General features: G+C 45.6%; 1 protein-coding gene across 1 annotated transcript in view; it reads right to left on the bottom strand.

Annotated features, from left to right (window-relative positions):
• KNDC1 (kinase non-catalytic C-lobe domain containing 1) overlaps positions 1–15,558 on the bottom strand; it is an 895,433-nt gene that overhangs the window by 349,614 nt on the left and 530,261 nt on the right. The window lies entirely within an intron of this gene.

Here is a 15,558-nt window from a genome sequence, read left to right on the forward strand (position 1 = left end):
CTTTGTCCAAAGTTCTTATCCAATCCAAATTTTCCAATTTTGTTGCTGATTTGGTCGGGTTGTTTTTTAATTCATCTTCTGTGGATCCTATTTCCTCCAAAGTTTGAGTCCAAGCTTTCGTAGTTGTAGTGTTTGGATCGTGTATTTCCTTATAGATCATTTTGAAGAGGTTTGTGCACTCCGGTAGGATTAGTTTTCTGAAAAACATCAACCGTTTTTTATCAACAACAGCGTTTAATGACAGGATACACAATTCTCTTCTAATCAGGGTCATTGGCGTCAATGCTGGTAGGTTCAGGAGAAGTCTCCAGAAATATATTTCGAGTTTTTGCCATATGCCCTCTGGGATCTTTAAGAAAGCTTTGGCTTTGTAAGTTAGAGAAGGAACCACCTTTGTCCGATAAAATTGGAGAATTGGAGTCAGCGAATATCGAGATATGTTCTTTCAATTGCTTTTGCTTGGCTCGTTAGCTTTTTAATTTTGTTCAGTAAACTTAATTGTATGTTTACTTCAGTGGAGTTGTTGCTCATGATGACTCCCAGGCATTTAAACTCGTTCGCCGTCTGAATTTTAGCACCCTCTAACTGCCAAATAAAATTATTATGGCTTCTTGGTGCTTTTTGAAAGATCATTATCTTTGTTTTTGTTGTGTTGATTTCCAAACAGTTTTTTCTGATGTAGGCACTCAGATTGTCCAGCTGACATTTCAGACCTATTGAAGTTTGGTCTATGTTAGGCAGAAACCTGTGCAGTTCCCTTAGGGAACACTGCAAAAGATTTAAGACTACAGTTGTTGGCGGTAAACCCACTTGGTAGCAGTCTGTACCACCCAGATTTACCTGGTAGCTGTGGCTGAGCAATCAGACTTCTCTCAAGAAGAGTTAGGCAGTATGCAAAGTATACACAATAGGCACTCAGACACACCAATACAAGCAAGCACTGACCAGAACTTTGGTATCAGAGTATATAATTATTTATTTAAAAACACACTGTTTGGAACACTCCAGCACTCTTGTTGTAAAATATTCTAAACACAGTTACTATTGTAATATATACACCCCTTTTTCCTTATCAGATAAGTCTCAGTAAAACACCACTTATTTTCATACAGAGGTGAGCGCTTAACTAGGTGGCACTCCAATAAGTTTGTGAGAAAGGGAGGGAAAAAGACAGAATATGGAAAGGTACACCACTCTAAGATTCAGGAACACTGTTAGCAAGGCAGAAGAGCAAAAGTCACTGGTGAGCCAAAGTCCAAAGGCTGGGCCCACTCTTAGAGAGAGCAGACCACAAATGCGCCCCAGATCACACAGTTACACTAGGCTTAGAAAGTCTTGCAGAGAGTTCAGAAAGATTGAGAGGCTCAGGAAAGTTTAGCCAGGGTGTCCCAGGCCAACCCAGGTTCGAAAGCCGGGGGCTAAATCTACCCTGTACAGTCGGTGGCAAGGGAAGCCAGGCGGTACAAGGTACCTTAAGTGGGAAGGATCCTCCAGCGGTGGCAGTTGTTCCTGGCAGTGGGTGCAAGTCACGTCGTCGTCCAGGGGAAGAGAAGATCTCGACTTGGAGGAAGATGAAGGTCCTTGCACTGCCAGGGAAGAAACCAGCCGCAGAGTTTTCTGGTTAAAGGTGGTACCTTTGTTTCGCGGTCGTGGTAAAACGTGGTATCCCGGTTGCCGGGGTGCTTGGCACAGGCAAGGCGGCCACGAGGTACGTCGGAAAGGCAAAAAGACGGTGAAACTGGTTATCCCACCAGTCAAAGGAAGAAGACTCTCCGGCGGGAGATCTCCTCTGTCGTTGGGAAAAGTGGTGAGACGGTCCAGCAGGGCTCCACCGGTGGTGGCGTCGTGGCAGGTCGGCTCAGCTTCTCCCTCGTCGGATTCTTAGGTCCTGTGGCAACTTCTGAAGTTCCAGTCCCCAAAGCCCTGCTTTTATGCAGAAAACCCCCATTCACTCAGCTTAGCTGTCACTCAAACATGCTAAGTGGTGAGCCGGCCGGCTCACCACTTGGGCCAATCAGGATGGAGTGCGACTTGAGTTGCCTAGGCAACTCAGTCCAGGGTGCCTAAATCCCCCTCCACCCCTCCTAAGTACCCCAGACAGAGTGGCACCACTTTGGAGGGCTTCTGTGGAGAAGCCCGCCAAAAAGTGGAACAAAGGGCTCGACTTGGGTTGGAGTCACAGAAGAGAACACAAACGCCGTTTTAGAATCAAGTTTTGGCAAAAAATACCAACCGGAGAATTAATATTAATTAAATAAACCGGCGGTATGTTCGAGGCTACCGTAAATAATTAAATAAAGATAGTAGCCTAAAACAATGGGAAATCCCATAGGAAAATATTTGCGGTTGAATATAAAAAGTAGTATCCACTGCCACCAGCCAAAACACGATCAGGGGGGATGGAGACGTGCCCCCTCAACTAACAGACCCTGGGGCAATTGAATTGCCCCAGCCAGTATGTCCACAATATGATGGTTTGTACTGGTTCTGTTCAGAATCTAAGACTAGTAAAGTCAATGGTGACTTTACATGCCCTGGGAGACAGTAGTCAGTCCCAGGGTATGGAGTCTATACTGGGGGGTCACTATGACACCCCTGTGTTACTGCACTGAGGGTGCTGTGTAACACACATCACAAAAACACATGAAGCCCTATGGGGTAAAAGACCCCATAGCCCATTAAACACATCTAGATTCAAAGAAACACACTCAAATCATGCCCAAGAGTGAGGGTAAAAGAGTCTCACTCTTGGCAGGAGAAGAAAAATAAACCCCAAAAATCCAGCAAAGCTGCTGGGGGACTCACTAGGTTAGGAAATTCAGCCTAAACAGAGAATTCTCCCTAACAGTCTAAGAGAATGAGGTCATCTGCATATAAGAGCCGGGATATCGAGGAGCCTCCCTTTGAAGAGAGTGGGGGCTAACGGACACCCATGTTTAACCCCTCTTGATGTTTGGATAGGTTCTGAAAGGGTTCCTTGTTGATTGAATCTTACTGACATTTATGTACCAGTATGTAATGCCTGAATTTGTTCCAGGATATTTCTTGGACAATCTTGCACTCATAATTTTTCCCACAATAGCTCCTGATTGACCTGGTCAAAGGCCTGAACCAGATCAAAGATAGCCATGTAAACTTTGGGTTTACCTTCCTTTGTCATTCTTTTTAAGATATTAATCAGTAGGATGTTAGCCAGGGTCCCGTCGTTTTTCACAAACCCTCACTGAAAGGGATCAGTAGCACCTTTCTCGTTAGCCCAGATTTGAAAGAGGTCCAGTAAAGTGGAACCATAGAGCTTTCCAATAACGTTCAAAAGGGCTATTGGTCTGTAGTTCTTTGGATTTTCTCTCGGACCGTTGTTATATATCGGGACTACAATAGACTTTTTCCAATTTGACAGGATTGTTTTTGTTCTAATGATGTTTTTAATTACTGTGTCAATAAATAACGCCCAATCCTCTGGCGTCTGCTTCAGATGAGCATTAGTTAGCCACTAATATGGGCACTATGAAGGAGACATCATATTATAACATGGTACTGCTTGCCTGCTTGCCTTTGGAGCACTTGGGTTCTAGCACTGGGCCCTGCTTATGGACCCCTGCCTCAGGTAGACCCACCTCCTTGCTCCGCCAACCCCCTCTTTCACAAGCACCTACCAGTTTGTCTGTGCCACTGTCGCTTGCTTGCCTTCATGCAGTGACTCCTCCATTGGCTGACATTAAATTGGGGAAGGAACTGGGATTAATTCCTGTCTCTATCATGGCCATTTTCTTTTATAGCTTTGTTTCATTTGGGAAACCGCCACCTTGCCATTGCTCAACATAAAAAAAACTATTAGCAGCCCAGGAATCATGTCGGGGTACCAGTAGTACCTTTCATGGGGGTCATTAACGGGAGGTACTGGCACCAGGGACCTCATTAAGGACTTGCTTTGGCTTTTAAATTGGGTAAGAGCCTTTATCATTGCAGTATCCCCGCACCTCTGGTCTATTGGTTAAATGCGGTGGGGTGGTCTGTAGGGTTGTCCTGTTATACACTTTGGGTCAACAGATTTCTACACAAGCTGGTTCTGCCCTACCCAATGTTCATAATTGTGATATTTACCAGCATTCCCTATTAAAAGTGTATAAACTCTTCTGAGAAATACTGACAGTGCCCCATTACAAGTGCTGGGATGCACGTCCAGACCACCGCCCTTCTAGACAATTTAGATTCATTGATTGATAAGTTATTTACAATGCACCTAGTGTTTCAAGGCGCAATCAGGCAAGGGGGGGGGGTAGAACAAGACAAACAATCTTACTAGGCCTAGTGTCATTTAGATTGTGCAAGTGCGCAGACAAGAAGTGCAGGGGAAGGGAAGAAGCTCACCCAGAGTAGCAGGGCCCTTAGTTAAGTGCAAGGAGAGATGGACCTCCCAGTGCAATCATACCCCGGTAGTGCAAGGTAGCTTAGGTGGCAGTGCAGGCAGACCAGCAGGCAAGTGCACTGGGACAGGGTGGGGGGCTGGGGGAGCTGGTGTCCTGTATGACTCAGAGGAACACCAAGCAGCCAGTCAGCATAACAGTGCAGGAGGAAGGGAAGGTTAGCACAGGAGAGGCAGAGGGAAGGAAGAGGAGAAAAGGAAGGAGCTTCTGGAACTTAAGGAGATCCGGCTCAAGGCAGAGAGAGGCGGGAGGCTATTCTAGAGGGAAGTACCTGCAGAGGACAGAGATCTACCACCCAGTCTCTGCTTGGAGACGTGCCTCACCTGCAGAGAATTATTATTATTATTTATTTTTTGGGGAGGTAGACGAGAAGAGGGCTCTAGAAAGAAGGTACACAGGAAGAGATCATTGGAGAAAGTAAGGGCCTCTGCCCCAGAAAACCTTGGAGGGATTTCAGAGGCACAGAGATGGGGTCCGTGAGCTTGAGGCCATGGATAAGTCTCATTATCCCGTTAGGATACTAGCCTACCCATGCCGCGTCCAGATACAGAAATCCCATGTATGCCCCATGGCCCACTATGGCAGAATCTTCCTAATCCCACTGCGACAGAAACTGGGAGGGGTAAAGTGCCGGAGGGAGATGACACAAAAAGAGGTAGCAGAAGCATTAAGGAAGGTGGAGGGTGAGTTGGGGTGACTAAAATTAGAACAGCAGGATGGACAGCGTATGGACAGCAGACGCATAATGGGGCGGATGAATGGAGGGCGGGGGACATTTACTTCCATATAGATAGCAAGGCTATCAGAGATGTGCATATAGAGAAGGAACACAAAGATAGAAGGAGGCGAGAGGAGGGATTGGATTATGTGATGGCCAGGTCAGAGGAGGAATATGATTATACACATGAAGGAAAAGAGGAATGGGATACGTTAGACAAATAGGAAGGAACAGAGTAGCTACCTGTAATATCCCCATGAGTAGACAGTTTGTGGGGACCTAGGTTGCGTAACAGGTTTGTACGAATGGCAGTAACTAAGAGGTTGGTATTGGGAAAGAAAAAGTTGGGAAGACAATAGGAGCATAGTCCCCATTGTTACATAAGGGTCCAGGGAGAGCATAGTATATCCCGTGGGCACATGTGGATATCAAATAACCTTATAAAGACACCCCTGTCCCCAACAGCTGGGGCGGGCAAGTTGATATACACATTTGAAAAGCACACAGCCAGGACTACTTTGGCTCAAGGGGATTTGAAAAGTTTGTTTGTGTCGATACTGGGAGATCAGGCCAATGACATATGGATTAAAGCAGGGTATCCGGGTGTGAAATTGGGTGATGATAGCCATGATGGAGTGCATATTAGGCCCCAAGTATGGGCAGCGTTATGATGTGCATATCCAAACACACTCGATCTTCAGTCGCTTATGCAACTAACAATGCGCGATCATGAGGATTCTACCCAATACATATTACACATACAAGAGATGTGGTGGGCAGAGGCAGGGACTCATGGGATCCAGTGATTCAATATTTCTATTTTGAGGTTAAAAGAGGTCTCCTGAAAGAGGTGCAGAAGGCACATGACAAGATAGTGGGGATAGAGGCAAAAGGGGGGCTGGAAATTCATTCTATTATTATTCATCATTGTAAATGGTTGAAAGAAAAGGAGAAGGGAACAGTGCAGCGAAGGAAAACAAAGGAAGCAAAACTGGTTCAAAAGAACTTAGCAAAGGTTGCACTCGAGGGTGCTGCAGCAGCAGTGCAGACTGAAGGGTTGTCAGACCTCAGAGTGGGGAGAAGAAAATGGATGGACAGGTGGGTACCAACCTCATTATCAAGGGGAGTTTCAACGGGTGAGAGGGGCATTTTCAGGTGCCCAGGGAGCGCAAGGGGGGTTCAGAGGAATGGGACCATGAGGAGGAGGAGGAGCAGGCCAGTGCTGGATGTGTGGACGCATGGGCCATTTTCCAAGAGAATGCAGGAGTAGACAGGCATATGCATTTCCCCAACAAGATATACCCTTATTCCCAGGGAGGTCCAGTTTTATACCCTCAGTCATAAGGACAGATGCCTCTGGCAGCTCCTTATGGTGCACCAATGGCCACGGCTCCAGCTGCTCCCCCACCAACGGGACCTAGTAATCTGCTGTCATATACGCTGTGCAGCAAGGGAAGCAACAGGCCCCTCACACCCGAGCAATAACAATGTGCCGAATGGTACAGTGACTCAGTATCAGGGAGCCATTGTGGTAGGAGGAAACCCATTTGTTTTCCCAGGGACTAACACATATCCAGATTAGGACAGCCCACAGAGAGCCTTAGCATGTCCAGTTCTATCAGTCAATGCCGACCCAGAAGAGGAACCCTTGGTAGATATAGAGATAGTAAACAAATCATTTACTCTCAAGATAGATAAAGGTGCAACTAAATCATGTATTAGTGAGAGAGGATTCCCTTTATCAGGTGAGGTTATGAAAATGCAGGGCTTCTCTGGGGCAGTTCAATCAGTTCCTTTCACAAATAAATGACCCATCAAAATGTGAATCCAATTAATCTTTTGGGAAGGGATTTCTTGAGTAAGCTCTACATGACCATCTTGTTCATGGAAAGGTGTGCTGTGTTCCATGCCCAATATGTGTGCCGTGAGTGTAATGTTGGCCTTGCAAGCATTAGGTGTTGAGTCTATGGCAAGAGGAATACCAATGGCTCCCAAGATGAAGAGTTGTTTAGAAACAGAGAAAATGAGGGGGAAATAATATTGGAACTGTGTGTCCCTTGTGAAATAATGATACAGTACAAGCAAGTAGTTTGTCCCATGCTGCTACTAGGAACTGCTCCTTCATTTACCTCTTCAGATTTGGCTCAAGATCCCGACAAGTTAAGGACTAACAATACCCACGAGGTGGGACTTTTGAAACGTGTCATACCAATACTCATCACCCTGAAACCCGGCGCTGTGTTGCCACAAGTGAAACAGTGGGCCTCATTATAAATGTGGGAACGGTATGAATGGTGCCGGTAAGGCACCAGCACCATTCAAACCGTCCTGCCGCATTACGAGTTCTGCTTGCGGGTTCCTGACAGCCCACCAGGTCTTACCTGGCAGGCTGTGCGGCACCCGCGAGCAGAACTCGTGATTGCACCGGCACCGTTATTAACGGTGCCGGTGCAACCATGCTCTCCACCCCCATTCTGCCCTATGGGGCCATATCGGGCAGAATGGGGATGGGGAGCCTGGTAATACTGCCACCCACAAATGGGCAATTACCGGCCCATTCATCTCGTAATTGGCCGGTTATTGCCCAATTGTGGGTGGCGGGCCGGGTAGCGAGCATGGCGGTAGCCGTGCCAGCCATACAGGCATGGCTACCGCCATGCTCATAATGAGGCCCAGTACCCTTTATCAAAGACAGCAGAGGAGGGAATTTATGACACCATAATGGCCCTCTTGCACCATGGCATCATAGTATTCTTAAACTCGCCCTGTAATACACCTATTTACCCAGTGAAGAAATCGAAAGGTACTAGTTGGAAGATGATTCAAGATCTCCACCCTCTTAATGACATTGCACAGGCAGAGTTCCCAGTTGTTCCAAACCCTGCTACAATATTGTGCAATATACCTGTTGAGGACACCTATTTCAGTGTAGTGGACTTGAAAAATGACACAACGCAAGCAACATGAGGCGACACCTTTGGCCTATTACAGTGGTATGCTAGCTTCTGTTACGCAAATGCAGTTCCCATGCAAACAAGCGTTGGCTGCTAATGGCTTTGCTATTGAGAAGTCTGCAACTATCGTCATGGGATACTCATTAATATTGTACGTGGAGCATGCAGTTTCTGAGATAATAGAGTCCAAATCCACCCTGACTACACAAAGGGCTTCTGCATGTGAAGTAATAGTTTCAAACCCTTCTATTCACATTGTTCGGTGTGAGAGAGTGAACCCAGCTACTTTTTTGACTGGACCTATCACTGAAGATGACAAGGTGCATGACTGTGTCACATATGACAGTCCAGAGGATGATCTTCCTAAGGCACGTAACTATGCATTAGATGAAGGAGAAGTGTACTTTGTTGACAGGTTTTCCACTATTGAGAGGAGACAGGTCAGAGAGATACTGGAGCAGCATTGGTGCATCTGGTTGATGGAGAATATGAGGTTGTTTTGCAGCGGAGGCTGCCAGGACATTATTCGGCACAAGCAGCAGAACTGATCGCCCTCATTGAAGCGCTTGTGGCAGCAAAGGGGTGCCCAGTAACAATTTATTACTGACTCCGCGTACATCATGACAGCTGTTCATTTGGGACTGTCGAGATGGATAAGAAGAGGGTTTCGTAGAGCAGATGGATGCCCTTTACAGCATGCTGCTTTGTTAGACAGACTGATTGCTGCACTTGCACAACTTATGCTTGCCACAATAGTAAAGTGGGCCACCGAAACAAGTGGCGTGGACTTCGTCTCCCTCGGGAACGAAGCAGCAGACACTGTGGCGACGCAGGCTGCTTATCTGCCAGTACCAGACATATCTGAGCATCCAGTGTTTGTGAACATGCAGTTACAGTTTCAGGTGCCCTTACATGGGCGTCCCTGTTACAAAAACTATTGAAACACAAAGACAGGCCCCACAAAGTGACAGGTTAGTGTGGCAAAAAAGACGGTGTGCACAATCCCCAACTGACTTGGTGTGGAGACAGATGAGCACAGGGAAGGTTGTGATGACTGAAGCATTCACTCCGTGGCTTTCGACCAGCTCCACTATCCCGCCCACGTATCAAAACAACATATTGCTGCAGATATTGAAGAAGATTGGTAGGTACCCAATATCCAGGAATTGTTATCCCTGTTTACATCCAAGTGTGCCAGACCTATAGCACAGGACAAACCTTGAAGTGATTAAAAGGCACTTTGCCACACCCTATTGATCCATTTCGTGAATTGCACATTGATTTTGCTGACATGGGAGGGAGGTGTAATTCTTTGTATTACTTGATATTTGTTGTTTGTCCTTTTTCCCATTGGATTGAGGCTGGTCCGTGTGCACATCCTGATGCCAAATCAGCTGCCAAGTTGTTGGTGAGAGAAGTGTTTCCCCGATGCAGACTGTGCAATACCCTTAGGAGCGACAATCGCATCCACTTCTTTAATGAGTTGTTTAAAGAAATGTCAGCAATTTTACGACTAAAGCACACGCTGTGTTCCATTTATCACCCTTAGGCCAACAGGGTTGTAGAAATGAACGGTCTGCTCAAATGAAGAAATTGCAGCTCTTTTAGGAATGAAGCACACGCTGTGTTCCATTTATCACCCTCAGGCCAACAGGATTGTAGAAATGAATGGTCTGCTCAAAACAAAACTGTCCAAGTTGTGGGCAACACTGAAAAAGAACTTGGTGCATTGTCTCCCACTGGCCTTGTTCAGTTTATGTACCCACCCCTGTAAGGACCATCACATCTCCCCTCATAAAATTGTGATGGGGAGATGTATGCACACACCACTAACTTCTGTGCGGAGTGCTTCAGATGCTCATAGGGCTGCGTTGATCCGGGGGGTGGAATTCCGGTTGTATTTAACAGAGTAAAGTGTATTAAATACCTTTCTCAACAGATTGCTCCACGGTGAATGGAAGACATCGACAACAGTGCTACATCGGAATCAGCAAGGTCACCACCATTGCAATTGTTTCCCAATGATAAAGTTTATATAAAAATGGCATGCGCAGGTAGAGTGAACCCCATTACAATGGTCCTTACACTGTAGTATATGCTACTCCCCTTGCTGTTATAGTAAAGGAACTGCATTATTGGGTGCACTTGTCTCATGTTCGAAAAGCACCCCAAACTGTGCCCCCACCTGTAAGCATTTTGACAGAGTGCTTCTAAATCACAGTCCCTGTTTGAAAATTCAAGTTTTGTTTAACAACTTACAGCAGTATCAGTTGTATTATTTGTTTGTCTTTCATCTTTTTGATTTTTCAAGAAATGTTTTGGTTTTATTTAATATTATTGAGTGTTTATACTGCATCGTGTTTATTCAAATGCATAGATTGTGGAACAATATAAAACATGTGTATGCTGTGCCTAATTTCAGTACCATGTTGTATCTGCTTATGTGTGGGTTTGCCTTAGAATGTTTTATTTAAATATTTAGTGCTGTTGTATGGGGAAGCCATTAGGTTGGTGGGAATGTAGTAGTAGTACCTTAAAGCAATGTACATATGTTTGAGTTTTTGACAATTAGTTTTAAGGTACAACACCAAATTATGAATATCTAACCACAGTAGTAAATTTTAAGCGAATGAAGATACAGGAAACTTTATTATGGGATTTAAAAATACGAGTGAAAAGGGGTTTGGAGGAAGAAAAGGAGTATGACCAGTACAAAGAAGTACTGTTTGATACAATGTCCAACGTGCACCACCCAGAGTTTAACAATATGTGGTATAGTTATATGAACTCAGAGGGGAAATAGAGGTACAACAGGAGTTGTTATGTCTGATTCCTCATCCCCCACACATCAGTAGCACCCAAAATGTTAGTACCTCAGGAGATATCACCCTTGTGGCCCAGTGTCTGGTGCACTAAGTGCTGTGTCAGGTTTTGAAGTCTATTCCAGGGGCACAAAGTACACGTTGTTCTAATGGACAAAGATGAAGAGAAGTGTGCAAAGGATAACAGTGCCCCTCAATGTTGAAATTGGATGGAGTATTGTTCATATCAAACAGATAGGAGAAGGCGGTGGTGAGCTTTGCAGCAGGGGCATTGGCAGATTCGGATAATAAGTCATATGGAATATTAATAAGAATCTTTTCAAGATATGGTTTGCACACATATCAAAACTAACATGGATTTAAGCAGGTGAAACACCAGTAAAAGTGCAATCATGGGGTGGATACCAGTTTTGTTTTCAAGGGCATGGAACTGTTCCAGTAGGCACTCACACTAAGTGCAATAAGACATTGGGCCTCATTACACATAATGCGGTAAAGCATGGTGCTATTAGCACCATGGTTGCCACCGGTACATACCGGTACCACCATGGAGAAAAGGGGAATTACCACCCCATTCGAAGGTTGGCGGGGCGGCAATTCCCCCTTTCTCCATGGACCTTGCCCATTACCATTTTTGCCCCATAGGGCTCAATGGGAATGGGAATGGGGAAGGAGCTAATTACGGTACTGCAAATTGCGGTACCGTAATTAGCACCAAGGTCCCTTTGCGGGCCCCAACTTTAATGGCTGGTCTACACCAGCCGTTAAGGTCGGGTCCCGCAAAGGGACCTCGTAGTAAGGCGGTAAGGGTTTACCGGTACCGGTGCCCTTACCGGTACCGGTAAACCCTTACCGCCTACCGTGTATTGAGGCCCATTGGGCCTCATTCCGAGGTCGGCGTTAAGGGATACCGGGCACCGTTAAGGAGACCGGTGCCGGCAATCCCTTACCACCCAATTCCGAGGTCCCTTAGCGGGAACCGTAAAGAACGTGTGGTCTGACCACACGTTCTTTACAGGTCCCGTTAAGGGACCTTGGAGCTAATAACGGGCCCGCAATTAGCGGGCCCATTATTAGCGCCTTCTCCCTTCCCATTGAGCCCTATGGGGGCTCAAATGGGAATGGGGAATGGCATTTGGAATGGGGATTTACTGGGTCCGCCTAGGGTGGAATGTCCCGGTAAGTCCCCTCTCCACCAGACCGGACCCGGACACGATTTTGAAGGCAGCCATGGCGCAAATAGCGCCATGGCTACCACCAAAGACATAATGAGGCCCATTGTTCATTCCAGATCTTACAAAAGGAACAGCAGCATTGATTAATAAGTACTGGGTATGCAGTCAACATGCATACCGCCCCTTCCACCCTTTTAACGAGGCACCTGTGCATTGACAACCCTGCACTCAGATATCCTGGTAGTGCGAGAAGTGCACTTGACAATAGCATCTGAACGTGAGGTGGTGGAGTCAATTTCACCATCTTTCCAAACCCCCCAGGCAAAGAAGAACAAGCAGTCATTGAAGTTGAGAAGGAAGAGATTGAACTATCTGTCGGTAGAATCGTGCAAGCTGCTTAAATCAATCCCAGATAAGTATGAGTTGTGCACCAAAACATAAGTATTCTTTGCCTCTCTCATCACTCCAGGAATCTAGGCTGCAGCAAGTGGCTACAGATTGTTAGGTGGGAGGTGATCCAATTGGCGAGTGACACCCACAAGGCCTTAATGCAATCATAAGCGAACTAAGGGCGATCCTGTTGATGACGCTTCAAAATAGATAAATTCTAGATCTCCTAACAGTGATGGAAGTGGGCATGTGCAAGAAGATCGGGTTGTCATGGTGCAATTACATACCCCAAAATGACATGTAGAACGAGTCCCTGACACATTTCATAGGGTCCTTGCACAAGTTGAAGACTGAAATGGAGAACAAAGCAGGCGTGCAACCTGGAGATTAGTTCGACACAATATTCTCATGGGCACTATCCTGACTTGGGGCACTGGTGAAGCTACTGGTCCAGATGGTGGTGGTCCTGTCGGTGGTGTTTTGTATGTGCCAGATGATGCTTTGATGCTGTGTCAAGACTATCCTGACCAGCGTGAACACGATGGTTGCTATTGGGGCAAGGGCAGGCTCAAACTGAGGATTTGAGTAAGCCACGTATGGTCAGAATTGAACTACCCCTTCAACCCCCAGGGACAACAAAATCACCCCCACCAGATCCTGAGAACTACACTGAGCACTGGGTAGATTTAGCAGGTGATCAGGATTGCATATATCTTATATGTACCCCGGAAAAGTATGCATGAGACGGAGGTATTTTGCTTCACTTATGTAGGCCATGGGTTCCTAAGGATGAAGCACATCAACACAGAGAAAGAGATAAGTGAGTTAATGAAGGATTAACTAAATGGGGGAATGTTGGGATGCAAATCCAGACCACTGCCCTTCATAGACGATTTAGATTGCAAAACATATATTAAAATGTCGAAATGAGTATGAGGCGGTGTAGGGGGTGGGAGGTGTGTTATGGGTGGAGACAATTGGCACGAGTAGGAAATCATAAACAATTGAACTATGTAGGATGTAGTATACATATATACACAACGGTCCTAACACAAACTAACACCGCATCTACGAGTAGGCCTGAATCCTCCAGGCCACGTTTTCACAGAAACACAGAACAAGAAGCATTGCATCCTGATTCATGGGCGTGGCAAAGAACACAAATATGCCCCCACATCAATTAGGCATTTGAACTAATTAGGTAGGAATGTGTGCAGCCGAAGAAGCATAGGATTGCAGCCTAGTACCAAGGTCGTATTCCTGGGCACAAAGGCAGAGGTTTTGGGATGCCAAAACACAAACCAAGATTTAAGATACCTGCATCCCCAGAATGATGGTCACTTTATTTGAACTACCAGATGTGCAGGGAACTGGGCTCTAAATCCATTGTGAACTGGATTGATTAGTGGGACACTACGTTCACTCTTAGGGAGAGGAACTGATAAAGGGGAAATCATGATCTATGTGTTTGTGCCAAGGACAGCTAAGAATGATGCATATATAGTGGGGAGGGCATGATAGGACGCTGACGTGTCTGGGGTGAGAAAATGACTGCTTTGTCCGCCAGGACCATGCTGAGCTCGAAGTTGCCCACTGAGTTCCTGCTGATAACTGGGTGTATATCACATGGGTAGGATCAAAGGTAGGGTGGTGCCAGCTGATGTTAACCAATTGCTTTCTAGTATTCCACAATGGATGAGGACGTTCCCACGTGTGGAGAAGATAAGAGAGAAGATTGCGTAACCAATTGGAGGGTGGGCTATATGTAATTATTAGTATGTATATAGGCCGCAGCCAATGAGGGTGGGGGATTAACACTGTATATCGAATGATCCATGAGTGACAATTTTTGTGTTTATAATCTGAATCTTGTAGGAAAGTCATCAGAGAGCTCTTTGGCAGTAGATTTGTAATACCCTGTCACCTTATTCTTTTGTATACAAAATAAAGTTCTTGTCTTTCTCAAAAGCGGATGCACCTAGACTTTTTCCCTAGTGGGTTGTATTTTGTGGGTCTGATCGCTGGGAGGTTCCCCACAAAAGTAAAGATGATCTTGAGAGAAGTGCTGGGGGAGTCACATTTAAACCTTGGCGGCCGCACTAAGAAGTGATGGTATTGTCTTCTTAAAGTGTCTTAGTCCTGAGAAGTGCTGGGGATGTAGTGATACAATTTATGCTTTTCTACTACACTGACCTCAGAGAGTTTATTTAACGGGCAAGCGGTGTAAACGAAACAACCATGCTTAAATATCTTCTCGAGGTTGGAGATGATTTTGTTCTCAATGGGGGAAGAATTGAGTTTACGAATCGAGGTTTTATCAACAAATGAGCGGGCCACTTCTGCTGGCTATTTAGAAACGTGGGAAACAAGGAAGAGAGAATTTGGGGAATGCACAGTGCTATACTTGTGGAATTTGTTAAAGCAGAACTAGATCCCAGATCGTGGACAATCTGGTTTCTCCAACTATTTAACTATTTGAACCATGTCATACATATTTAAATAAAGTATATTCTGAAAACCAGGTTCACTAGGCGCTACTTGCTCTCCCAACAGCCATTTAAAGTGTCAAGTGAACACCGCTGAAAACATTCAGGCTTCTATCATGTTTGCTCATAGGTGAACTACCCTCCTTAGCCGTATGACTAAGTAATTCCATGAGCAGGCCAAGGTGGAAGACCATGGGCCTGGTTCCGAACGCATTTCTATCGTGCCAAATGCAACTGCAGCCACAAACTCTAATTATGGTATTGCATGCTTTGCAAATTGAATTGTGGATGTGGGCATGTGCAACAGCGAGCACAGCAGTATGGGCGGAGGCAAATTGCAGTGCACATGAGCATTATGTGCACACACAGATATGCAACTAAACGGGCAGGATGGGAGTTCATCCATTAACACACAAACATTGGTCTTTCAGGAAGAGACACATTTATGCAGTTTGAAACCCCTTTCAGTTAAAACTGCTTTTCCAAGTTCTGCCTTGCCCTGTTAAGATGAACTTCCAGAGACATGTACCTGGTGACATAAGGGATTCCATTTGAGTCATTGGGATTTTGATAGTTACACACTTTT

The sequence above is a fragment of the Ambystoma mexicanum genome, chromosome 8, assembly GCF_040938575.1.
Source record: "Ambystoma mexicanum isolate Mex_15411 chromosome 8, UKY_AmexF1_1, whole genome shotgun sequence".
Lineage (NCBI taxonomy): Eukaryota > Metazoa > Chordata > Amphibia > Caudata > Ambystomatidae > Ambystoma > Ambystoma mexicanum.